The sequence below is a fragment of the Lepidochelys olivacea genome (genome assembly GCF_965140295.1).
Source record: "Lepidochelys olivacea isolate rLepOli2 genome assembly, chromosome: 14".
Classification (NCBI taxonomy): domain Eukaryota; kingdom Metazoa; phylum Chordata; order Testudines; family Cheloniidae; genus Lepidochelys; species Lepidochelys olivacea.
The window spans coordinates 33,847,263-33,865,036 of record NC_140424.1 but is presented as its reverse complement, the minus strand read 5'-3'; the positions used below and the strand labels follow the sequence as shown (position 1 = coordinate 33,865,036).

At 49.0% G+C, this 17,774-nt stretch overlaps 1 long non-coding RNA gene and 1 pseudogene across 2 annotated transcripts in view; one reads left to right on the top strand and one right to left on the bottom strand.

Annotated features, from left to right (window-relative positions):
- Positions 1–17,774, top strand: part of LOC311530633 (C-type lectin domain family 2 member D-like) — an 839,985-nt pseudogene that overhangs the window by 270,846 nt on the left and 551,365 nt on the right. The gene's annotated exons all lie outside the window — the stretch shown is intronic.
- Positions 9,719–16,955, bottom strand: LOC311530659. Its single transcript, XR_014714046.1, has 4 exons — positions 15,370–16,955; positions 14,893–15,024; positions 12,052–12,310; positions 9,719–10,734 (listed from the first exon to the last, which is right to left on the bottom strand). It is a non-coding gene; the product is annotated as an uncharacterized lncRNA (long non-coding RNA).

Here is a 17,774-nt window from a genome sequence, read left to right as displayed (position 1 = left end):
AAATGGTCAGCAATGGAGAATCCACCACAAACCCTTGGTAAATTGTTCCAATAGTTAATTACCCTCAACATTACAAATTTACGCCTTATTTCCAGTGATGCCTGTAATCAATGTTCCAAATTGGGGAAATGTGATAATGTAAACCAAATTCACCAGTGAGCCTGGGCTATGAAAGTCAGATATAAACAAATAAACCTTATAATTAACATCAACATGACTAAAGAATTGAAGAGAAGTTTGTGCTTTAGGATTTGCAGGATAACAAAAGAAATGAAAAACTTATTAAAATAAAACAAAACCAAAATTATGTTACTGGAAGTCCTGACCAGTATTGAATGCAATAGGAACATAATAACATTCTTCATAGAGGTAACAGTGAATCCATGGTTGCAGTATCTGCTTGCAAACTAAAGCTTCTATCCAGAAAAAATAATTAAACAAATGCTTAACTTTATGCGGTGCGAATATTCCCACTGATATCAATGAAACAGGTGGGTGAGTTGATATCTTTTATTGGACCAACTTCAGCTGGGGAGAGAGACAAGCTTGGGAGCTACACAGAGCTCTTCTTCAAGTCTGGGAAACACATGGAGAACCTCACTGCTAAATACAAGATGGCATGGATTGTTTCACATGAGAAGTTAGCACATATTTCAGGAATGATCCCTTGAAATATGTGTTAACTAGTTATGCTAAACAATCTGTTCCACCTTGTATTTAGCTATGAAGCTCTGAGCATATCTGTTCTCAGCTCCCCTGCCACTGAGCTTCCCCATATGCCAGTTCACTCGATGGTGTCAGAGGGGGGTCCAGGACCCACGAGGGCCCCTCAAATTCTGGTTTCTACATGTGGGTGGGACTGAGAGAATGGTTAAGATGTCATCAGATATAGGCACACACACAGGAGGGGAGACCTCCATCCTCATGTTTCCCCTCCTAGCATCCCACCCTTCCTTCTCTCCTGGGCCTTGGAGGAGTCTTCCTCTCAACAGCCACATGTCCAATTTCTTTGAAGTATTCTGTAAACACCCTCCAGCCCACAGAGAGTTAATGTGAACATTTGTAGAACAGGAGGGTTTTTATTTTTGAAGACAGAAGGGGGAGGCTCTGAATGTTAGACTCTGGTTGCAACGTAAATGATGGACAGACCCAACAAACAGGAAACAGACAGAAGATGTGGGAAAGCTGTTTGCTGTTTGCAAACTGTTTTTTTTTTAAATGCTCCAGTTTAGCTTCCCCCACCACAAGCTGCCTTTACCCAAAATACAAAGGGTTTGGGTCCAGAGGCGGAAAATGTCTGAGCTCAGAATATTGGAAAAAAACATTTGTATGAAAGTCACTGTATAAAATTACCCAAACCAGAGCCTATATAGAGTGGCTGCAAGAAACACCCCAGTCACCTGGAAACTTCAAACGTGGGAATCAGAAGTTAGGAGAAAAGTCTCCTGTATTCCTTGCCACCTTCACATCAACTACAACAAACACCCTGGATAACATGCTCCAATGCACCATAAGGCTTTTAGTTCCTAACACACCAAAAAAGCGATACGCAGCCAACTTCATCCCACTCCCACTCTAATGCACAACCTGAGCGGTGATCCCATGGGCTGCAGTATTAAGGGTTCAGCACAGCCCATGCATTCAGGAAGTTAATCTCCTTTAACAGTGCCAAGGTCATTGATGAGATTTTGTGTCAGAGCGTGAGTTGGACGGCAGTGTGGGGGCATGTTGCTTTTCAGTCTCTGTTGGCGAAGGAAAACTTCTAGACTCCAGTGTAGTTAACCCCCAACTCCCATCCCAGTCTGCAAGTAACCCGCCCACTGGCAGCACAGGTCCCTCTCCCATTGGCTGGGCCCATCCAGCAAGAACCCAACTTCCAAATATTCCCTACCCCTCCCCAGCACCCACCATCATGCCTCATGGATCACCAATCTCTCAATGACCCAGCGCCCATCCTCAGCAACCCATAGATTCCACAATCTCCAGATGAGTGGGATGAATGGAACAGAACCACAAGAAAAAACAAAACAAAATATCGTGTTGGTCTATCCTGTGTGTGTTCTTTGATGCCTAACAAGGTGTGAGCACACACTGAACCTTTTCCCACACTCCAGGCATTTACAGAGTTTCTCTGCCGTGTGGATCCTCTGGTGTGCTTTAAGGAGTAAGTTTGCCTGGAAGTTTTTCTCACACTCAGTACACTTAAATGGTCTCATGACAGTGTGGATTCTCAGGTGTCTAATGGGGCCTGAGGTCACAATGAATCGTTCCCCACAATCGGGGCACTTATAGGGTCTGTCTTCTGAGTGGATTCTCCAATTTAATAAGGGCTGAGCAATCATTGTACCTTTTGCCACATTCAGGGCACTTAAATGGTCCCTCTTCTGTATGGATTCTTTGGTGTTTCATAAGGGCTGAGCTGTGAATAACACTTTTCCCACACTCAGGGCAGTTATAGGGTCTCTCTCCAGTGTGGGTTCTCTGCTGGGTAATAAGGATTGATTTCTGATTTAAGCTGTTTCCACACTCAAGGGATTTAAAGGGTCTCTCTGCTGTCTGGCTTGTCTGATGTTCCATGAGGGCGGAGCTCAGACGGAAGCTTTTCCCACGGTCAGGGCATTTATAAGGTTTATTGACCGTGTGTGTTCTCTCATGCGTAAGAAGGTAGGAGCTCACTCGGAATGTTTTCCCACAATTGAGGCACTCATAGGGTTTCCCAGCTGTATGGATTTTCCAGTGGGTAAGAAGAGTTGAGCTCAAATGGAAGCTTTTCCCACAGTCAGGGCATTTAGAGGGCTTCTCTCCAGTGTGGATCATCTGATGTACAATAAGTGCTGAATTCACAGCGAAGCTTTGTCTAGACTGAGGGCAGCTACAGGGTTTCTCTGCCATGTGTATTTTCTTATTGAGGGACGTGATTGTTCCCCTCTATTTGACATTGGTGAGGCCTCATCTGGAGTACTGTGTCCAGTTTTGGGCCCCACGCTACAAGAAGGATGTGGAAAAATTGGAAAACGTCCAGCAGAGGGCAACAAAAATGATTAGGGGACTGGAACACATGATTTATGAGGAGAGGCTGAGGGAACTGGGATTGTTTAGTCTGCGGAAGAGAAGAATGAGGGGGGATTTGATAGCTGCTTTCAACTCCCTGAAAGGGGGTTCCAAAGAGGATGGATCTAGACTGTTCTCAGTGGTACCAGATGACAGAAGAAGGAGCAATGGTCTCAAGTTGCAGTGGGGGAGGTTTAGGTTGGATATTAGGAAAAACTTTTTCACTAGGAGGGTGGTGAAACACTGGAATGGGTTACCTAGGGAGGTGGTGGAATCTCCTTCCTTAGAAGTTTTTAAGGTCAGGCTTGACAAAGCCCTGGCTGGGATGATTTACTTGGGGATCGGTCCTGCTTTGAGCAGGGGGTTGGACTAGATGACCTCTTGAGGTCCCTTCCAACCCTGATATTCTATGATTCTATGTTTCACAAGGGTCGACCTCACACTAAAGCTTTTCCCACATTCAGGATAGTTACAGGACTTCTCTCCTGTGTGGGTTCTCTGATGTTTAATAAGTGTTGAGCTGTCACTGAAGTGTTTCCTGCAGTCAGGGCATTTATAGGGCTTCTCGCCAGTGTGAGTTCTCTGGTGGGTAATAAGGGTTGAACTCTGATTGAACCTTTCCTGCACTCACTGCATTAAAGGGTCTCTCATCTGCGTGCAGCCTCTGATGATCAATAAGGGATGAGCTCAAACTGAAGCTTTTCCCACACTCAGGGAAGCTATAGGGTTTCTTTCCAGGGCTGATTCTGTTGGGCTTGGATATTTTTAGTTTTTCTCAGAGCTCTGCCAGTGGAAGTGACTTTACCCTGTGGTGCCTCTCCAGGGATTTTTTCCTGACTGTCTGGTCTGCATCGAGACTCCCAGGCCACCACCTGCTCAGACTCTGAGAAACCTTCCCTGATCTTCCCAATAACCATCCATGTGGCTCTGCTTTCTGCTGAGAGTTCTTTTCCTTTTTATTCACCATCCCATCATCTACTGGAATAAAGAGGGAAAATTGAGACCTGAATCATTCCTTGCGCTGGAAAACAGAGAGTCCTCAGAAGGGGAGCATGGCAGAAATAAATAATAATAGGAGCTGAAATTAGGGGCCAAAGCTACCACTTCTGTTTTCACCAGACTGATTTTTATCCAGCTACATTTATCTCAGGGTCACATCAACCTTGTCTCTAAGGGGACCTCTTACCCCTTCTTACTTCATACAAAGGGAGAGACTTTTCTGGGAATAGCCTTCGTCTCTTTAATACGGCACAGACCAGATGCAGTGTCAAAAGCATAAGAATTTGCTACCACAAGAAACCTGACACTGACGGTGTATTTAGGTTTGCTTGCCTTTCAAAAAGGCATCCCCTGCTTTGCAAGCATAGGGGTAGAAAATCTGCCAGAGAGGAGTCTCCTTTCCCCAGCCCCAAGTCCTTCTGACATCAGTTTTGAGTTAAACTGGACTTAACTCTGCCCTCTGGAGCTAACATTAGCCACTGGAATTGGTTCATTATTGGCAGTACCATAATAAGCAGATATGAGGTGGAACTAAGGGCATGGCTACACTTGCAGATGTAGAGCACTTTGAGTTAAACCAGCCTTCAGAGAGTGCAGTAGAGAAAGCGCTGCAGTCTGTCCACACCGACAGCTTCAAGCACACTGGCGAGGCCACATTTGTGGCACTTGCAGTGCCATTGGGCATGGTGCCTTATGGGCAGCTATCCCAGCATGCAAGTGACTGCAATGTGTTTTTCAAATGGGGGGTGGAAGGGGGGAGTGTGACAGGGAGTGTGTTGTGTGTATGTGGGGGGAGAGAGAGAGTGGGTTTTTGGGGGCTGAGAGCATGTCAGCATGCTGTCTTGTAAGTTCAGACAGCAGCAGACCCCCTTTCTCCCCCCGCCCCCATCTCTCTCTCTCACACACAGCATTCCACACTAATGGCTTGCTTTGTCTCAGAGCAGATAAGCAGCCGGCTGTCAGAAACGGAGCTTTCAAAGGGCATATCCACATTCCTGCAGCGATTCAAAAACAATGACAAGAATGGCCACTTGACTTAAGGGGATTATGGGACATTTCCAGAGGCTGATCAGAGCGCAGTAATGCAACACCTCGTCCACACTGGTGCCATGGCGCTCCAGCGGGGGGCAGATCTAATGTTATTCCTCTTGCCGAGGAGAAATACCAGCAGCGCTGTAGCCGCAGTGTCAGAGCGCTCTACGTGCCTTGCCAGTGTGGATGGGGAGTGAGCTAGTGCTCTCGGGGCTCCTTTATTGTGCTGTAACTTGCAAGTGTAGCCAAGCCCTAAGAGACTCTGCTGTTGCTTTTCTTTCTGTTCTATGCAGGTTTGTGTACCGTGCTCATCACCATGGTATGTGAGTGCCTTCCAGCTGTGCATTAAGCCACACAACTACAGTACACATCTGCCAGGTGTTGTTTGTTCTCTAACCCTCTCTTCAGAGGGAGAAGCGTGCAGAGTATCTTTATTAGGTAGTGGGTCTTTTTGATTTTTAATAGAAATATACCTGTAGCTGTGTGTGTATATTCGAGAAGACTAAGGAAAGGAAACATGCCTTGCACTGTCAGCACAGGTAATCCACCTCCCGAGAGGCGGTAGCTAGAGACGTAGCTCTGTCTACACGGGACTTAGGTCACTTTACCCATGTCACTCAAGGGTGTGGAGTTTTCACTCCTCTGAGCGACATAGTTACACCATCCTAATTCCCGAGCTTAGACCAGGTCTCAGTGTGTGGCTTGTTGCCTGTTGGTCGACATGTCATTGAAGCTGGTGGATATAAGCACCACCCTTCTTTTAAGAAACAATTGAACGAATTTATGATACAGCAGCAGCCTTCACCCCACTGACAGGCATGTGTCACTGCCCAAAAGAAAGGGGTAGCTAAGGAATTCAAATGATATGAGAAAGGGTATTGACCGGGGATTGTTTTGACATGTGTGTGTGTCTGTGCATAGGAACTGACTTTTATTGTTTCCTGGGGATGCTCCAACCCTGCTCTGCCCTGAGGCCCTGCCCCCACTCTGCCTCTTCCCCTGAGGCCCCATCCTTGCTCCACCTCTTCCCGACCGAACTCTGTCCCCTCCCCAAGGCCCCTGCCCACCCGCCACTTGCTGCTCTCTGCCCATCCCCTAGCTTCTCCCCCAGCCAACAACTGATCAGGGGCCCAGTCAAATAGCTGTGGCTGGTGTTTTTTCCCGTGGGTGCTCCAGCCCCGGAGCACCCACAGAGTAGGGGCCAATGTGTGTATGTGTGCCTGTGAGAGAGAGAGAGAGGGAGAACTGCTGTGTCATAAACAGTTGGTAGCATAGGTGCTGACTCTGTGGGTGCTCCGAGGCTGGAGCACCCATGCAAAAAAACTAGTGGGTGTTCAGCACCCACCAGCCACCTGCCAATCAGCTGCTCAGCAGTGGGTGGGAGGCGCTGAGGGGAGGGGGCAGAGCGGGGGTGGCAAGGGGCAGAGTGAGGGTGGGGTCTTGGGGGAAGGGACGGAGTGGGGGCAGGGCCTTGGGGCGAAGCTGGTATGGAGCACCCACCTGGAAAGTAGGAAGTTGGTGCTTGTTGTTGGCATTATGAACAAATAAACCATCCCCTCTTGTTTGATTCTTCCAGTGTTCAAGGAAACAGCCTTTTGTACATTCTCCGTAAATAATCAGGATTGCATCAAAGACACCTGGTTCCATCATTTCCTCCTCCTAACAGAAACAACCCACAGGGCCTCCAACTTTGGCTGACTGCTCAGGTCAAAAGGAGCAACAGAGGGTAAGCCTAGTGTAGGTAGCTCCTACTTGCTACACATAACCTAAGACTGAGCTTTACCTTAGCAAAGAGGGTATTAGATTTAGGGTGGGTCTACATGGGAGGTTTAATCCAAAGCCTTGTGTTCTACTCCATGTAATTTGCAGTCCAATAACATGCACACAGAACCCCTGTTCTGTTTTCACTTTGCATCGTGTGATCCCCCGGTGGGAGTTTGCCATGAACTGAGGGCATATCGTTCTCTGGGGTATCCAATGGTCCTTTGGTTGGCTCTCTGAGCAGCATGTATCCTGGGGTTGTTTTCCCTCTGAATTGTGGGGTGCCAGCTGGGCTTAAATGAAAAAGAAAAGTCCCATGATTCCGCTGTCTCCATCCCCTGCTTCTTTTCTGGACTGGCGGATGCCATTTTTGAATTGCTGTCAGCCAGACGCAACAATGCTCCACTGCTGCAGTGATGAGCACAAACGCGCACAGGCGGCTTGGGCTGCTTTACTGCACTCAAAGCCAGATGAATTCAGCATTGGACTTTGTGTGTTGCACTACCGTGCAGATGACATGGGAGCAGGAAACTATTCTACAGCAGCAGCAGCTCCTCTGGCAGCAGGAGGATGCTCCGAAGCGATGGCAGCAGGTCCAGGAGGAAGAACAGGAAGATGTCGCCAAGCTGTTGGAAAAAAAGGCCTGGATCCTGGATCACCTATGCAGTATTCAGCACCATTTCTGGACCCTGGAAACCAACATGAATTGGTGGGAGAGGATCATTCTGTAGAGCTGGGCGGACCAGCAGTGAAGAGAGAACATAAGAACAGCTAGACTGGGTCAGATCAAAGGACCATCTAGCCCAGTGTCCTGTCTTCTGACAGTGGCCAATGCCAGATGCCCCAGAAGGAATGAACAGAACAGGTAATCATCAAGTGACCCATCCCCTGTCGCTCATTCCCAGCTTCTGGCAAACAGAGGCTAGGGACATCTTCCCTGCTCATCTTGGCTAATAGCCATCCTCCATGAACTTATCTAGTTCTCTTTTTAACCCTGTTATAGTCTTGGCCTTCACAACATCTTCTGGCAAGGAGTTCCACAGGTTGATTGTGCCTTGTGTGAAGAAATACTTCCTTTTGTTTGTTTTCAACCTGCTGCCTATTAATTTCATTTGGTGACCCCTAGTTCTTGTGTTATGAGAAGGAGCAAATAACACTTCCTTATTTACTTTCTCCACACCAGTCATGATTTTATAGACCTCATTCATACCCCACCTTCGTGGTCTCTTTTCCAAGCTGAAAAGTCCAGTCTTATTAATCTCTCCTCACACGGAAGCCGTTCAACACCCTTAATCATTTTTGTTGCCCTTTTCTGTACCTTTTCTAATTCCAATATACTTTTTTGAGATGGGGCAACCAGACCTGCATGCAGTGGGCGTACCATGGATAAACTTTAGGATAGAGAAGGCTTCCTTCTTTGAGATCTGTGCAGAACTGGCCCTACAGCTTCTGCAACAGCGTTGCCAACATGCAGCATCCTGCACCCATGGAGAAATGGGTCATCATTGCCATCTTGAAGCTGGCCACCCCATAACATTACCAGTCTGTAGCCAACCAATTTGGGGAATGGGAATATCAACTATTGGGGGCCATTCTCATGCAGGTCTGCTATGTCTTTGACAAGGTGCTATTTAACCTGCTCATGGAGCTGGGTCATGCTCAGGACACAATTGATGGCTTTGCACACATGCGGTTCCCAAACTATATAGGTACAATTGATGGACCCCATGTGCCAATCATTTACCTCCACCCTGCATCCCCACCAGAGTGCAGAATTTATAAACAGAAAGCCACCTTTGTTCCTGATGCTCCAAAGACTGGTGGACCAACTGTGGCAGGTTTACAGATATAAATGCGGGATGGTTTGGGAAGGCCCGTGATGCTAGGATCTTTCAGAACTCAGTACTATTTACATTAATGGAGAAAGGACTGTTTGCCTCCAGGAGCATTGTTATACATTAATGATGTGGAGGTCGGTCTGGTTATTCTGGGAGACCTGACTTATTCCTTGATGCTCTGGCTAATGAAGCCATATACAGACTGCCTGGACAGAAGGAAGGAACTTTTAAACTATCTCCCTCACCTCTATTTGCCAGAAGCAGGGAATGGGCGACAGGTGATGGATCATTTGATGATTACCTGTTCTGTTCATTCCCTCTGGGGCCCCTGGTATTGGACACTGTTGGAAGACAGGATACTGGGCTAGACGGACCTTTAGTCTGACCCAGTGTGGCTGTTTTATGTTCACCTGCTGTTAAACAAGCTCTGGCCTGGAGAGGTTGTGCAATCCCCATCACTGAAGGTTTTTAAGAACAGGCTAGACAAAACCTGGCAGGGCTGGTTTCGGTTTACTTGGTCCTGCCGCAGAGCTAGGGGTGAGACTGGGTGACTTTTCGAGGTCCCTCCCAGCCTGAGAATTGTAGGGTTCGGTCACGGCAGTAGCTGCAGAAGGGCAGGGAAGTGTGCATTTGAAAGGCAGGGGACACAGTTTATGAAATAGGTTAGAAGCAGCAGAACAAAAAAATGTTCCAACCATTATTACTGCACATTGTGTTTTGCACGACATTTGTGAGACCATCACAATGGGTGGGAGGCTGAAGTGCGGAGACTTCCTCGGTGGTTCAAGCAGGCAGCAAGGTGTCCCACGGAAAACACAAATAGTGAGGGAATGCAGCCAGGAATGCCTGTGGTTTCTATGTTGAGTCCCATGGCCGAACCTGCGCACCCAGGTGGGTTGTATTGGGAGACAGACATTGCGAGCACTGGGGTATTCTGGGTGGGTGGCTGAAATTCAATGTTCCCTAATTGCTTTTGCAAATCCCAACCATTATTTCAAGGATTTTCCATGTTAACTGCAATGATGGCTCGTAATGGATGTATTGGGAGTGGTCTTTATTATGAAACAACAACAACAAAATAAACCAATGGAAAAATTGTATCTTTGTATTTTGAAATACATTTAACTAACCCATCTACAAAAAAAAAGTTTGCCAGAAGCTGGGAATGGGCAACAGGGAATGGAACGCATGATGATCACCTGTTCTGTTCTGTCCCTCTGGGGCACCTGGCCTTGGCCATTGTTGGAAGACAGTATACTGAGCTAGATGGACCATTGATTTGACCCAGGAGGGCCATTCTTATGTTCTTAAAATAGCCTACTATACACAATCCTTTAATGCTGCAACAGTGCAAACAGAACTCAAAGTGCAAAAGTGAGACCATTTCAAGCACAGCAATTTGGGGGAAAGAGGGCACAAAGTGGCAGGGGCATATACACCTTGCCTCTGGCTCTTCTTGTCCACATAGGCTCTGAGGTTTGAGTGCGGGGCTCCAAAATGCTGGACTCCCAGGTGCAAGTGTTCTGGGCACTCAGAGGCTGGTTCTGAGAGGCCCCTGGGTGCACTGCTGTGAGGAGGTGGTGGTCCCAGGAGCCAGCATTGTCCAGGGGCTGCAGGACACGGCTGGGCCCCAAATTACAGGACTGAAGGGCCTGCTAGCCTAGCAGCAGCATGTTTTGCAGAAGGGCATTTTGGCTCAGGATCGTGTCTGTGCGTTGCCTGTGCATCTCTCTGGCTTTTTCCACGCTCTCCTTCACCATAGTGCTGCTCTCCTTAGCTACAGCTATTCTTTCCCTCACCACTGAGACTAAGGGTACATCGACACTGCGTTCTTGGCCAATTGCATGATCTGGGAGAGCTGCATTCCTTAATTCCTCTGGGGTCTCATGTGCCGTCTCCCTCTCAGCCAGCCTGGTTTTCCTCTGCGACACCGCCATGAGCTCTGCAAGAATCTACTCCCGAATCTTCCTTCTTCTCCCCCTTCATTTGGCCAGCCTGTTCGCTGTACATAGAAGCCCTGTCCTTGGTTTTCTGGCTGTAGCAGGTGCTACGACTGTGGGAGTAGAGGGAAAGAACCCAGTCAGTTATTGTTTATCTCCCAGACACATCATGACAGCTTTTTTTTTTAGGATGTATCTGTGACTATCTCCCTGAGACTCTCCCGACTTTTTGAGGACACTCAGAGATGGCAAGTGGATGCAGGGTTCTAAGTGCATTTGGATTTCAGCCAACTGTATCTGCTTCCATGTTACAGGGGTGCGGCGGTGGGAGCTATGTTTCGGGTTGCTTTTGCAGCTTTGCATGCTGGGGGCCCTCCTATGGCGTCTTGAGGTGTAAATGGGAGATTGGGAGGGGCATACAGGGGTGAGCTGGATAATAATCTCCTCTCCATCCCCTGTAGGCCATCCTGATTCTCGATGATGTTACGCTGAGGAGGGTGACTAGGAGGCAGGGAAGAAAGGTCTAGTTCAAAGAGGCAAAGGGCAGACCATCGAGATACATTGTGAAGTTATTCACTAGGACGTCCCCCTGGAAGTGGTGCAGACGTGGAAGGGGTTGTAAGCTTTCCGGGGGCATAAGGGGTGTGCAGCTGTTCCCTACAATGTGTGAAACAAAACAGAGCCATTTCTCAGTCTGCCGTTTTGCCAAATCTCTCCTGCAGACACAGGCGCTTTCTCCAGTGGGTGCTTCACGCCTGCTCTGAGATGAGCCCACCCCCCACCCACTCCTTCCTTTCCCCCGAGACCCCACCCTCGCCCCGCCCTTGCTCTGCCCCTTCCCCTCGGCCCTGCCCTTGCTCCACCTCTTCCCATTCCTGCTCTGCCCCTCACTCCGCCTCCTCCCACCCCTGCTCCGCCTCTTCCTGCTACCGCTCCGCCCCCTCCCCTGAGTGCCTCCCACCAGCCTCCGAACAGCTGTTGCCTGGTGAGTGCTGAGCACCCCCTATTTTTTTCTCCCCATGGATGCTTGAGCCCCACAGATTTCACAGAATCAGCACCCTATGCCTGCAGATATGGAGAAAGTGCAGAGGGCAAAAAGATAGGGTCCTACAGTGACTGTCAGCTACAGGGCATTTGTACCTCAGCTGGGAGCAGCATTGCTTGTGTCTTGTCTGGGTGGGCAATGTGCACTCATGTAAATCACAAAAACCAACCCAGTTTCTTTTCCTGTAAGCGCAGTCTCAATAAACGGTTAGATTTTGCGCAAATCAGTGCTTCCGATATTCAAGTCAGCCAGGGAAGGTGGGGCAGAGGGGAGCAGGGCACAGACCGTGACTGCGCCATGCTAGCCGGTGCCTTAGGTGGTGTGGGATTAGCTCACATCTGCCAACAATAATAATAAAAAATACATTGTAAAGGTGGGGACTTACCTGCCAAAATTCCCTGCACTTGATCTCCCTCATCAGGCCAGGCCTGGGTTTTCAGCTGGAACTCAGGGCAGGAAGTATTGTAGCAAGCATTGTAGCAAGGCAGGACTGGGGCTAGCTGTCCTGAGTCACAAAAAGACCCTGGCTCATGGGGGCAGCTTCTGTGGCATCCTCCTGGGCATCCCCTGATGGATCCTTGGTGGGGTGGGATGGGATGGGAGAGTCTGACAGCAGGATTCCAGCAGCACCTGGGATGGTCATGCTATAATTGGAAAATCTGTTCAGTTAATCAACAAATGAAAAAGTCCCATGTCCCCTATTGGATTGTCTCCCTCAATCCCTCATTGCAATGTACTTTCTCATGGGCTGCTTGACCTTTATCCAGCACTGGTTGGCAGCCCTGACCCCTTGTGGACATCTGCTTTGCTACATCCACACAAAGGTCCCCATTCCTGTGGCTGGCCAGAAGAGCTTCCTGAATCAATGCGATGCGTCCTACCAGATGGCGGTGAGATCAAAGGTCTCAGCACGGCTCCAAGCAGCTGTGGCAGGCATGTGAGGGGTTAGGGGGGAGGATGTCAATACAGACATCAATACAGAATTACAATACACTGGGATCCAGGAGCAAATGGGCAAAACCTGGGGGAAGGGATGTCCTGGCAACTTCACACCAGAGTAGGGAGGACACACAAGTAAATGGACAGCTCAGTAACAGGTAACGTGCAAAGCACTATGGGATAGCTGTTGGAAGCATGCAAAAAGCGGCACACAGCAATTGTGCACCCATCCACAGAAACAAAAGACCAAAGTAAATACAATTTGAAGCAAGCTACTTTGCAAGAGGACTCCAGAGCTCCTGCTAATGTGGAGTTAGTACATACTGATGGGCTGAGCCATGTGAATGCAAGCATTTTCAAACCAGATTAACTCAATTTCATCCTGTAGACAAGCCTTTATTCTTGAAGTGCTCAGGAACTCTGTAGGCCAAGCTAAGTGCACGCACCCCTCCATTCTCCCCCACCCCAGACTCCCTGTGCGTCACCCTCTCATCCCCTGCTATTTCCATCACTCCCTGCAACTGTCCCAAACCCCTCCTTCATTCCAGCAGCTCTGAGTGCACCCCTGTCAAGGTTCCTCCCCCACTCTGAACTCTAGGGTACAGATGTGGGGACCTGCATGAAAAACCTCCTAAGCTTATCTTTACCAGCTTAGGTCAAAACTTCCCCAAGGTACAAAATATTCCACCCGTTGTCCTTGGACTGGCCGCTACCACCACCAAACTAATACTGGTTACTGGGGAAGAGCTGTTTGGACGCGTCCTTCCCCCCAAAATACTTCCCAAAACCTTGCACCCCACTTCCTGGACAAGGTTTGGTAAAAAGCCTCACCAATTTGCCTAGGTGACTACAGACCCAGATCCTTGGATCTTAAGAACAATGAACAATCCTCCCAACACTTGCACCCCCCCTTTCCTGGGAAATGTTGGATAAAAAGCCTCACCAATTTGCATAGGTGACCACAGACCCAAACCCTTGGATCTGAGAACAATGAAAAAGCATTCAGTTTTTTACAAGAAGACTTTTAATAAAAAATAGAAGTAAATAGAAATAAAGAAATCCCCCCTGTAAAATCAGGATGGTAGATATCTTACAGGGTAATTAGATTCAAAAACATAGAGAACCCCTCTAGGCAAAACCTTAAGTTACAAAAAAGATACACAGACAGAAATAGTTATTCTATTCAGCACAATTCTTTTCTCAGCCATTTAAAGAAATCATAATCTAACACATACCTAGCTAGATTACTTACTAAAAGTTCTAAGACTCCATTCCTGGTCTATCCCCGGTAAAGACCAGCATATAGACAGACACAGACCCTTTGTTTCTCTCCCTCCTCCCAGCTTTTGAAAGTATCTTGTCTCCTCATTGGTCATTTTGGTCAGGTGCCAGCGAGGTTACCTTTAGCTTCTTAACCCTTTACAGGTGAGAGGAGCTTTCCCCTGGCCAGGAGGGATTTCAAAGGGGTTTACCCTTCCCTTTATATTTATGACAACCCCCATTCCCTCTCCCCCCAAAAAATCTCACTTTCCCTCCAGGCCTACTATTTCCTCCTGCCACTGGTATTCTCCATGTGACATGCCCCTCAAGTGCCCCATATCATGGTCCCCCATTCTCACACACACACCATGCCAAGGGCTATGTCCAAGGCTCCACTAAATCCTCCCTCATGCCGTCCATCCTCTCAATATACTGTAACATACTGACATCCCTGAATGACTTATCATGCAGACAAATTGTAAAGGTGTATGGAGGGGGGAGAGGAAGGGGACAAATGGGGGTGCACACCACCCTGGCATGGGGGGGAGAGAATGGAGGATGCTGGAATGGGGGGAGTGGGGAATGGGGCACACAGAGCTCCTATTGCTGTGGGGAAGCTGGAAGTATATAATGAAGGTTCACAGGGCCCCTGCCATGAGGAGACAATGTGGTACCCAGAATTGGGAGGAGCAACCCAGAGCCCCTGGCCTGGGGAGGGCAGCAGGGGACTCTAGCAGAGAGTCCCTGAAATAGAGGTGGGTGGCACACAGAGAAGATGGGGCAAGGGTGGGAGACAGACAGAAGGATGCAACTTTGGCCTGTGCGTTGAGCTTGGCCAGCAGAAGCCATGCTGTGGGCTCCCCTAGGTCTGGCTTAAGGAAAAGCCAGAGCTCTCAATACAGCGACAGCAGTATACTGCCAAGTACGACCCATCTGAGAACTGGGACGAGGCCATATGCCAGCATGTTCCACCGACAGAAAGTGACAATTCTTTTAAAAACCAAAAGCCAGGGTGATCATTACCAACCTTGTTAGGGCAGTGGGGGTGTCAAATACTGCACTGAATCCAGCCTCCTTTGACAGCTCGAGACATCCTCACAGGTAGAGATGGGCTTCTGTATCTGGCATTGGGCCACATGGCACTTTTAACAGCACAGCCCTGGGGAGGGGGCACTGAGATGGACCATCCAGCAACGAACACAAGCCCCTCTGACACCCACACCCTATTTTGGCAACCACTGCAGCTGACTCACCCCCTCCCCTTGTGGCATGTTGTATCTCCTCCCTATCCCTTTCTGCCAGTGCATCTCCCTCTTTCTGAACCCAGTTCCTGCACCCCCATGCCTGATTTGGTCCATCTGCCCCTCCCTCCTATTTCACCCTCTGCTGGACATATTTTGGCCCCTGTACAATTTCTCTCCATCCCTCCCCTCTGATTTGCCCCTTCTGCCCTCTTTAGCTGGTTTCACTGCTGGGAGAAGAGACTGAAGAGGGCAGATGTTACCAAGCGGGCTCAGATCGCTCCAGCTGATCCGTCCCAGCACAGCAGCCAGTTCTGTCGGGAAGCAGTTTTTGAAAGGAACTACGTGTGTAGTGTAGTAAATTGATCTGCCCAGGAATGGGCTACTGCTCAGTACATCTGCTGAAGCCACTGCCCTTCACCCTGCCCTTCTTAGCTCTAAGATTCTGCAGACTGCTCTTGACAGGAGTTAAAAAGGGGCAAAGTGGGGCAATCGGAGCAGGGGGGTGGCCAGGGTCTGATCAGGGGGTGGCAAATGACTGGTCAGGGGGGTCTAGCAGCTGGAGGCAGGGTTAGGGTTTAATGGTTTACTGTAGTAGTTTACTACACTACACCCGCTCCCAGATCACAATGGAAGCAGCAGCAGCAGCGATGAAGTGAGCTGTAGCTCACGAAAGCTCATGCTCAAATAAATTGGTTAGTCTCTAAGGTGCCACAAGTACTCCTTTTCTTTTTGCGAATACAGACTAACACGGCTGTTACTCTGAAACCCGTCTGACCCAGGAAGCTCAACCCCTGATATCCTGAGCAAAGAGAGCAAAGCAGCCTCCTCCTCCCCCTTTGCAACAAGCAGGGCCCCCCGGTGCCACAGGAATTGGTGAGACACAGCCCCAGCTCGGTAACAGCTGCCCAGCAAGCCAGAAAGCATCAGCAGAAGCAATGAAACTGCAAGCCCCGAGAGACAGCCTGCAGTTGGAACATGAGCAAAAACTGGCAGAAATTCGAATGAGAGAGAAGCAAGCCTTGGCCCAGCTGGAAAAAGAAGCTTACAGGGGGCAAATGGAACTGCTTGCTGCTGAGGAGCAACAGAAGACTCACCAGATGCAACAAGAAACTGCCAGACTTCAACTCCAAATAAAAACAAAACAAAACACACTGTCGCCAGGGGAGGGCTCCGGGTGCTGCAAAAGGGGGCTGCTCTCTCTGCTCAGCAGAGATTTATTGCTGCTGCCTCTCCTGTGACCCAGGAGCCCACCCGGCTGAGCAGGAGACTGCGACAAGCCGTGGGGTCCCCTCAAACTGGAGTGATGTGTAAATCTCCCCCCAGATTTCAGCACTGACAGGGACATGGTGGCTCCATCACCCACAGCAGGTCTAAAAGGAGTGAGTGAGGCAGAGCCTGGTGCTAATGAACAGTGCATTAGGGGATTCTGTCATTAGAGACTGCACCCTAACACACACCCATATGGGACAGAATTAACACTGTCCAGGCACCTTGATTTTGGCCTAACTCTGAGTGCTTGACGGAGAAACCTTAATGACCTTCTTCAGCATTCATGTTGCACTCCCCATCAGTACCTGGCCCCGGTCCGGGAAGCTAATGATCCAACCAGCCCACCAAATTTGGTGATGAGTCCTGGTCACATGGTGCATATGCTAAGAAGAATGTAGCGTTTTGTGTGTCATATGGATATAAATCCCCTCTGATTCAGTTCTTCTATGTAATTATCTAACTTGCAGATCTAATCCCTTCCAACATTGCCCCTGCTCCTTCTAATCATCAAATATTGCCATGACATCTATGGTAACCATACGTCCCGTTTTCGCTGGGACAATCCCTTTATTAAGCCCTGTCATGGCCCTCCCACCTGTTTTGGCAAAAGTGGGCATTTGTCCCGTTTGCTCTTGCCAACTTCCATCAGTTGGCAAGAGCAAACGGGACAAATGCCCAGTTTTGTCAAGAAACTGGGGTGCACAGGAACATGCAGGGGGGTGAGCAATGATGCCAGCCTCGGGCTGGCCTTGGGAGAGCAGCGACGCCAGCCCCTTGGCGGAGTGGGGCTCAGGTGAGTTGCTCAGGCCAGCCCAGCGCGAGTTGGGGAGGGATCCTTGAGCTAGCCCCACATGGTGTCCCATTTTCCCTTCAGGAAATGTGGTCACCCTAGTGATATCAGAGCCATGGTTTCAGGCCCGCAAATAAAAAGAAAATACTCTGTTGAGTTTGTGAAAAATTCTGGGGCTGGGGGGACAGGGTCAAAGGGCTGCATTGTAGGAATTCATTGCTGAAATTACCCCACATTCCATGAAGAACAGCCAATTTCAAGACATTCGGTGCGAGCATGTGGGCTTGAGAGCAGTCAGAGGAGTCATCATTTAACCAGATTCTCACCCTAAACTATAACATAGCTGGTTCACACACCCATCACCCCCAGCCCAGACAGACCTCCCCAGCTAGGCCTCTTGCACACCCAGGCCACCGCCTCCAATTCTCCACCTTCACCCCTACGCAGGGATGATATGTACCTTACCTTGCAATTCCTCATTTCCAGACATGACAGTTTAGTCACTCGCTGCTTTCTGAAAGGTGCTGGTCATCAGTTCATAGCAGCTCTACAAAAATGTCATCTTGTCCGGCTCAGGCAGGCTCTTTTTAAACAGAAGGCAAACAG